This window comes from Anopheles darlingi, chromosome 3 (genome assembly GCF_943734745.1).
Source record: "Anopheles darlingi chromosome 3, idAnoDarlMG_H_01, whole genome shotgun sequence".
NCBI classification, from domain to species: Eukaryota; Metazoa; Arthropoda; class Insecta; order Diptera; family Culicidae; genus Anopheles; species Anopheles darlingi.
The window spans coordinates 48,975,401-48,984,541 of NC_064875.1; the positions used below are offsets into that span (position 1 = coordinate 48,975,401).

Below are 9,141 nucleotides of genomic sequence, written 5' to 3' on the forward strand. Positions count from 1 at the left end.
CTTCACACCTCGTGCCTGGGGGATGAGCTGAGCTCAAGTTCCGGTTTGCACGACGCCCTGCCTGCCTCCTTTGACCTTTGATTGCCACCGAGAGATTCCGAGGATTGTCGAAATGTCCGAAATGAAAGCTCATTTACAGTCAGTCTACTGCGATTTGATTTTGATCCTTGGCCTTTTTCTCACACTCTCGATTCTCTCTTCCCCCCCCATTAACCTCGTGTCATGCCAGGGGAGATCTTGCAAACAAAAGAAAAGAAAAAGAATAGGTAAAAGAATCGCGCGCGTCGAAAGTTCTCGCGACGAGATGCAATTGGTGGTTGCAGTTTGTCTGCAAAAAGGACGACCGCATGAATCAAGATAACGTCACCGACGACGACGACGAAGACGACGACTGGAGCGCGTAAAGTGTCACCCAATTTGTTTAATACACTCCACAGCGCTACCAATGACTTCATTTCGTAGGAATTGTGGCCGCAATGGTGGTGGTGGTGCTGGTCACAGACAAGTGGCAAGTGTCGACCTAAGCACGCTTAATGTAGTAGTGTCACTATCGCTGCTGCTAGTCCTGGTGGTGCTGCTGCTCTGTAACCTTCTTCACCAGAAGAGATAGACCTCATCATTCATCACCACCGCCATTGCCACTACCACCACCAGCAAGCACGGTCTTTCGCCTAACGGTTTTTTGGGCTCCCGGGAGTTGATGAAAAACTAGTTCGAACTAGCAGAGTTTGTGGCGATGGCGGCCACCAGGGAAATATGATGAGCGTGCAAATTTCAAGCCATTTCTTCGCTCAATCATCAAACTCACTGACGACGAAGATGGCGACGACGATGACGACTGGGGTGGTTAGTATAGGAGGACGAACGTCAGAGTCGGAGTATCGGAGTCGTGTGCGTGTGCATCGCAAGGAACTAGAGTCCATGGCCTAGTCGAGGCCCTTTGCTCGAGTGCTTGTGGGGTTCGCACAAGAAAAATGACTCCAGCCGAACGCCCAAATCAGTGCAACGTCAGTGATGGAGGTAGTGAAGAGGGTGCGAAGAATGAAAACTATCTCTTCGTCGAGCAGAAGCAGAAGGACGGATGGAAGAAACAAAAATGGTGAAACGTTTAGCGTTTAGTCTTCTTGTGACGACTGGGAGATCGAAAGAGAGAGAGAGAGAGAGAGAAAGAGAGAGAAAGCGAGAAAGAGAGTGATAAGAAACGTTGCCTCTCGTTGGAAAATAGTTTTCCTCAAGCTTTGAGAGGTCGTTTCTGCAGCTGCACGAAGTGCATTCCGTCGTCGAGGGCCCAATGACGATGCGATGCGAACCGGAAAAGATTTTTCAAACTTTATCTGCCTCTGCCCCCTTAAAAGGCTCACTTCTTCCCCATTCCTCCTCTCTGGGGGGTTTGTTTCTCGTTCTCTCTCCACCCCTCCCCCGGGGGCCACGAATTTTGCGAGAAAACGTTTCGAGCAATGTGGCAGCATAAAAACTGGCCCATCACCGCCGGTTCGGACGCCTAGACCGATGATGCTTTTTGGGAGGTGGGGGATTGGGGCTCCCCATCACCCCTCGTGTGTAGCGCTCCCATGACACGCGGAAAACGAAATCGAAGATGAACGCCCGCCGGTAGATAAAAGTTAATGTTTTGCTCATTTATTTCGATTAAGTCGAGTCGGCGTCAGGGGGAGGGGAAAGTGTAAAGCAGTGCCGGTCCGTAAGTGTGTGTGTGTGCCGAAGATTGGTCATTTTTGAGAATCCGCTCTTCCACTCGACGCCGATAATCCCCGGTCCGGTGGTGGATTGGTTGATTATGTGTCCGATGTTTGCCGTATGGTTTCGTCCTTTTCTTGGGTTTTCTTTTTATTCGCTCTTCATTTTTGTTTGTTTTTTGGCCAGCAATCAGCCTCGAAAATCAACAAACAGATATGCTAGAAGTTGGTGACAGCGTCGTCTTGTATTGGTCGAAGTCTGTGTGTGGAATACGGGAGCTCAATATTTATGAAGAATGTTTTTCATTTCAGTTATTAAGCAAATAGACCAAATGGTTTTTCGTCGTATTCGAACACCACGGCACCATACCGGCTTCAGCATGTTATTTTGGAGCAGCGCATAAGTTGAGTCCAACGGTCCTTTCTTTCGAGTGTGTTTTCATTGGCTATTTTGCTCGTGGCCATCGAACGGCGGATGGGCAGCAGACTTGTATGCAGCGTTGAGCTATGTTTAGATCCGTCGTCGAGCCATATTTTTCTTGGTTTTTGCTTTTTGTTTTATGGCTACGATATTAAATAGCTCTCTCGAAATGCATGCGAAAAGAGAAATGATGCTTTGAATGATAAGATACGAGATCCTGGGGGCTTTTGAGAATTGATTTCGAGGAACCCTTGGAATAATTAAAGATATTCTGTTAAATTTATTTATTGGAAGCACCGTTGGCCACGGATGAGTCTATCCGTATATCAGATAAAACACTTTGGCAGAAAAATGGAGTAAGGAATGCAGACCTTGCGTCCAATCTTTGAGATCGTCTGGCGAAATGTATGGAAAACACTCTGCTCTCTGTACAAGATTAACCGACGGCTGGCAACTTATTCGTGTGCTACTTTGAGCGCCTTTTAGCTTTGTGATGATAATAACAATAGTAAATAATCTTCGGACGACATTCTAAAGATTTTCTTCAGCTTAATAACAAAGCAATAAACAACTACAAGACAATAAAACAACTTAGACGACGTATCAGATGGCATGGAAAGAAAAGGAAAACTAAATAACAATGCAATGCTCTTACATTTAGTCTCTCGAACTTTAGATAAGCTGCTAGTGTGAACGTTAGAACGTTACAGAACTTACTTTTAATCATTTGATATAGACGAGAGACTTCTGAAATTATATTTTATACCTAATCTTCAAAATAGTAGAGTAACATTGCACGAATATCACATTGATAGTGGATAAATTTCAGGAAAAAAAAACAGATATTAACGGCATCACTGGACAAAACTCAGTGAAAGCAATTTAAATGTAGCCTAATTTCGAGGTTATTGAAGACGCATTTTGCTGACCTAGCTGCCGAATAACATTCGTGGCTTTTAGGCTGAAACCCTTTCCAAACGTCAATGTCAGCAGCGCAAGTAACACGATCCCATAATGCCATCCATACCGGAATGTCCTCCGTGGAGTCAATCTTTATGAACCGCACAACCCTTTCTGCCCAAAAACCCCTTTTTGCACACAGGCAAGAGGCACACACATCCACCCCTCCCGTAAGCTCACGGCCGGGCCCACTTTTTCGATGACTCCTCGAGAGCAATAAACATACCACGAGCAGGAGGCAACTCTGGGAGGGGGGGCCTACGTTAATGTTGAGGTAAACACAGTGGCCAAGACGTTCCCAACAACGCCAACGATGCTGCGCGCAAGGCGACGACGTCGCAGCAAATCAAGCAGCAGGCTTTGGCTGCGAAACGTGAAGAAGGATTTGTTCGGCACAGCATCCTTTGCAGAGAAAAAAAAAGACGTCACGTTGTTCGTCATCCGCTGAGTGGCTTAGCTGTCAGTTGAAGGGGCTTCCAGAGGGGCGCAAAAGAGGCCAGCCGGTGGGGTTGGGTACAGGAAAAAGGGGGGCGAAGAAGGCTACAGTTTACCAGCTTCCGAATGAAGGTTCCGAACTAAGTGGCCGAGAAGCAGCAGCGCAGGCTTAATGGTTGGCCTTCCTTGCCTTCTGCTCTGTTCGACGTCATGAGCTGATGTTCTTAGTGGCTGTGTCTGCGCGCGCGTGTGTGTGTGTGGGTCAGTAATGATGGTTGCGGTGAGGTGTGGCGAGCGGTGCAGAGAGACGGTTGGACCGTGTAAAACTGTCGACTGCAGCAGATTTTCAATGTGATATCGATTAATTAATTTAAACAGGCTGACAGCTTGCGAAGGATAAGCGCGTGCCCAACAACCAACCTCACCAACACGAAGGGACAGAGAGAGAGAGAAAGAGAGAGTCAGAGCAGAAAGGGTGTGGGGTTGTGGTGTTGGTGCTGGTGTTCAGTGTGATCCAACGTGTACTTGCTCCACTCTGCACTTGCTCTTGCTGCTGGTTGGCATTTCGCTGAGCTAAGCATCTCCGAACCAACATCACATCTCGACGGACAAAACTGTGCTGACTATGTGTGTGTGTGTGTAAGAGAGAGAGAGAGGAGGGGAGCAAACTGAAACCCAACATTAGCATTGATTGAACCTGATTCTGATGACCGACCCGAGAGCCCAGACCGACCAACCGACCACGACTACTAGCAGCAGCAGCAGCAGCAAGCTGCACATCGGTTGCCAGCTCTTGACACCAACTCCTGGCTGCTGGTGGCGGTGCAAGTGAAGCAGCTTACCACAGAACATCGAGAACACACACACACACTCGAGAGCCCGGAGGAAAAGGGATGGAAGGGAAGGGCTGGCTGGAATCTGTAACATGGTTTCGGTGTAAAATGAATCGTTAACCGTTGCTTACCCGTGGCAACGACATCTCAACTAAACGCCACCGGGGTGCCGGGAGTGTGGTAGCCCGCGAGGGGTTCGAGGTGATTATCGATCCATAATTAGGATGCAATCGTCGCAATCGATGATTCGCCATTTTGGCAAACACGCGGCAGTACGTGCGGCGCTGCTGCCGTTGCTGCTGCTGCTCGACGAAGACACACTCGGCGACGGCGCTCAAGTGCATTTTAATGTATTCCAATGGGCCGGAACGATCCATCGGCGTGATGCTGCACGGCGCGAATGCCAAGTTTCGCCTGCGGGTGTGTGTGTGTCTGTATGCTGGGGTGAATCTCCGACACATAATTACGCTCGAGTGTGGAATGAAATGTGCTACTTCTCGCTCTCTATTGATTAGCGATCAGCTGTTTGCACAACGTTAGCCACCGAAGGAGGGGTGTGTGTGTGTGTGTCGGTGATTTACACATCCCTCCCCCCCCCCCCCACACCTCCCATCCGAGCTGAAGGGTGGCTCAAGGCTGTAGGGCATGTAGCATATGCCAATTGGCGAGATTCATCGGGAGCAAATCGATCGATCGATTGCTCGCTTGTTGGAAATGCAATCGGATCGGATCGGATCGAATCGATGGTTTGGGTTTTTGCGCTTTTTGGTGGCGCGTTCGAACAATTACAGCCAATCTACCTCATGCTATTAATGTTCCTAATAGAGATCAATTTGTATTTGTACTCTCAAACAATAATTGACTGACGATTGGAGGATGGGCAAATAAAAGTGAACTCCGAAAAAGTGCAATTTTGGGAATGGTTTTTAGTAATAATTTTTAGTTAGTTTACCAAAATAGGCATCGCTTTTCGATGTAATCCAATTTGCAACTCGATCTTCAACAATTTTTTAGAGAGACTCTAGCTATCAGTATCATAATTGGATGCTTTAAATGGTCCAATATTGAATATTGAGTAGCACATGACTAAAATTTTCATCAAACTGACAAGAACACTATCTTTTTAATTCCTTTCTTTACATTTCCTATTAGTTATATCATTTTTATTGAGGATATAAGGACTAATGTGCTTCGTGGAAAGTCTAAAAGCGTCTTCATCATAATTGATTTGACTGCATCATTTGATAGCCATCAATGTTGTTATTGTGATGGAAGTAACTAATAACATTTCACGAGTATTGTTTTCACCTCTTAAAACCTACAATCTTATGTATTTAAGATTCTGATTAGGTTGTGGAACTGATTAGTAAAATTAGTAAAAGATTACTGTATGTCAAACAAACTTCAAACTTCGAATCATCCCAGAACGTTGTTCAATCAATTTAATGTTTTACGTTGCGTAGAAGATGTATTCGAACAACGTATAAATACTGACCAAGAGCCAAATTGATTCGTGGTAGTGCAATAATTTAAATGAAGAAGTATTTTTGATGCAATAAGATGTTGAAACAATTCGTTTATCGGAATGAATCTTTTTGGCTCCTGAAGCTTTGTTTGGAGAAAGGCTTCACGTGCAGAAATGATTGAAAAAATGCTTCAACTGAGCAAAGTTAAGAAATAGGACAGTGAGAAGTGAGCTGGCAACGCACGAACAAATACTGAAACATATCCATCTCCCCGATAGTGCCTTTACTTGTACCCTACTTTAAAGTTTCGGCAACAATGAGTTAAAGCAAAGTACGCCGACCTAATCTCTAATCCTGACAAGCATAACGGAATGATGTAGCACTTCTCAGCACCCACCTCGCCGCGTCACAATGTCGCGCTAAAACTTGGAGATCGCTCCTTTTGCGAACCGATCGGCGAGTGCAAAAGTTTAACAAAAATCGCAACAAAGGACCGCCGCCGTCGTCGTCGTTGTCGTCGCCGGATGACGTCGCTTCTTCTTCTTTCGCTTCATAATCTTGCGAAATAGCATCAGACGATACGGGCGCAAGGAAAAAAGGGAAAAACACAAACACACACACACCCATCGATGCGAGCGACATAAAGACATTTTTCGTCAAAACCACAAAAGCGTGGAAACGCACCACTCCCTCACACACACACACACACACACACACATACACAAAGGCACGCGGAAAAAAAGGAACTAAAATTCCACCAACAACAACAACAGCAACCAGCAAAAGAAAAAAAAACCTTCGAAACCAAAAAGGGAAAAGGAACAAAAGCTTCGCCGATAAAGCAATATTTTCGCGAACTGAAGCGCGAGCCACCTTCTTCCTTCTCTTCCGGCCAGTCCAGCCCTGGCCAAAAACATGTTACCAAAACCCGGGGGAGGGGGATGGCGTGTGGCACACACACACGAGAATCGAACTCACTTGGTCGTCGTGCGACTATAATAAAACATTTTCCGCTTCTGTGACGGCGAAACGTTTAAGCTTCTTCCCTCGCCAGGCTCCACCTCCATCTCGAGTCACGTCTGACTGACTGACTGACGGGAAAACCCTCTCCTCCCGCCCTTGAGAGGAGGGTGGTTCGATCGCAACAAACACACACACGCGCGTATGGGAGCAGAAGCGTGGGAAAGTCGGTGGAAAACATATTTCTTGATAGGTTTTCATTACCGAAAAGGCAGAGGCACCAGCAGCAGATGGCCAGCAGCGGGAACGGCCAATGTCGTCGTCATCTTCAATCGAACATGGATTCAAATGGCCCCCCGTCTTTTGGTGGTGGTCGGGGAGGGGGAGGAGAAAAGGGATGCGACGAGCGTCTCCGGTGCTTCGGTGGAAAAATTCGACGTCGCGTCCGTTACGCCAGTTTATTTTGTTTTCCTCGAGTCGCGCCACCAGAGGCATCACTGGCTTCACTCCCCCCCCCGGTTTTGGTCCTCGATCCTGACGATCATTCTTTCCTTTGAAAAGCGCGAGCGCGCGTGTGTGTGTGTGTCTGTTGGTTTTGGTTGGACTATTTTCCACAGCAAAATGCTTCCTCCTTCACATCGTTTTCCATCCTCCTCTCTCGGAGGTTTCCTCTCGGAGTTTTTGGAGTGTGTGTTGTGTGTTGTGTTGGACCGCAAAGTGACATGCGACATGCTGGAGTCTCTGGAGTAACAAATGCTGGCTTCCGTATGTTCCGTACGGCACTGCCTAGTGTGTGAGATGCCTGTTTTGTTTTGGCCACTGTGTATGGGTTGTGAGTAAGTGAAATGAGACGTCACGCCAAGGACGCGCGAGAAGCGCGAAAGGAGAGCGCGGAAAACTGGGAACAGAATAAACTAACCTTCCGATGCGGGGAGGAAGGAAAATTGAGAGAAAAATTCATTATCGTCATATGATTGATGAGATTTTTTTGTCTCATTCCCCTGGCAACGAGGCTTACTTTTTTTTTGTTCTGTTCCTTTCCATCCGAGCGGTTCGTCGCAGCTGCTGTGCAGACGATTTCTCTTTTGCCCCTCTTCTGGAAGGATGATTTGTTCTGCTCCCCATTCCGTGGCCATAACAGAGGGTGTGTGTGTGTGTGAGTGAGTGTCTGTTGTTGTCCTCTCTCTGTCGTGGAGACCATAAGCAATTCTCTAAAGAAAAGGGAAGCATACGAGAAGCGCCAGTTATGATGATGATGAAGGAGAAGGACGAGGAGAAGCGAATGTTCTTTATTTTCAATCTCCAGCCTCGCTCCAGCTCCATCAAAGGCATCAAATCCCCTCCCGCTCGTCTACCTCCTTCTTCATAACTCTCTTGCTAAAAATTGAGCCTCCGAAAAAGTAACGACAATGATTTACGCTTACGACTCATTCGTGCATTGGAGCATTCCCATGGACTCACTGGTTTGGTCCTCGTGGTTTGGGTATTTCGCCTGTGCCTGTGTCTGTATCTGTTTGTATGTGTGAGTGTGATTTTGCGATATCTTAAGGCGTTTTTGTTCCGTCTGATCCGTCGATGGACGCCGCCATCGCTCGCTGCTTCGCTCGGTAGTCTGATGATAGCCTTTCATCTTTCGAACACACACTGACAGCCAGGAAACAGAACTCCCAGGTGGCGTGGTGTGTAGAGGAGGGGCCCGGGATGCAGTCAAGTTCCGGGAGTAGTGCAACGTGAACCTCCAAACGAGCTGCCGGACACCTCGCCGCCATTCGTGCAATCGCATTTCGCGTTCGAGCACTCGGTCGCGCTGCGATAAGGTGCTGCTGCTGCTGCTGCTGGTGTGTTGGAACAACCTGCCAGCCTGCCAGCCACAGGAGCACACGCGAGGACCACGCCAGGGCATGATATATTGTCAGGAGTTTAAATCTAATCCATGATACTTTAAATTGATTTAATGTTTTCCGGTGCTCCGGTGGATTCCTTTCGCGGGCGTTCTCTTTGTTTTGTTTTTCCCCGTGGCCATTTTTCGTTTGCAGTGTGCAGTGGTGGTGGCGGCAATGAACGAGGTTTTTTTGTGCCCCGCAACACGCGGCCGTACGTGATCGTTTCGCTGGTTCGATGGCTTAACTTGTTTTGAAGATCTTTCGATTTCGTCGCACCGTCGCATTTGTTGTGTTGTGCGGAAGGCGTTCTATTTTTCGGTTTCAGTTCGGTTCAGTTTGTTTTCTTCTCTATTTTATGATCGATTGCGAGTTTTTCGACATTGCTTCATGGTTTTCTTTCTGTCTTTTTCGTTTTCGTTTCCGTTTTGTGGCTCCTTTCTCTTGTGTGTGTTTGTCTTTTTTCACTTTTTCTTGCAATCTCTTATCTAG

General features: G+C 47.2%; 1 protein-coding gene across 6 annotated transcripts in view; it reads left to right on the top strand.

Annotated features, from left to right (window-relative positions):
- Window positions 1–9,141, top strand: part of LOC125956569 (RNA-binding protein Musashi homolog Rbp6) — a 591,325-nt gene that overhangs the window by 251,854 nt on the left and 330,330 nt on the right. The window lies entirely within an intron of this gene.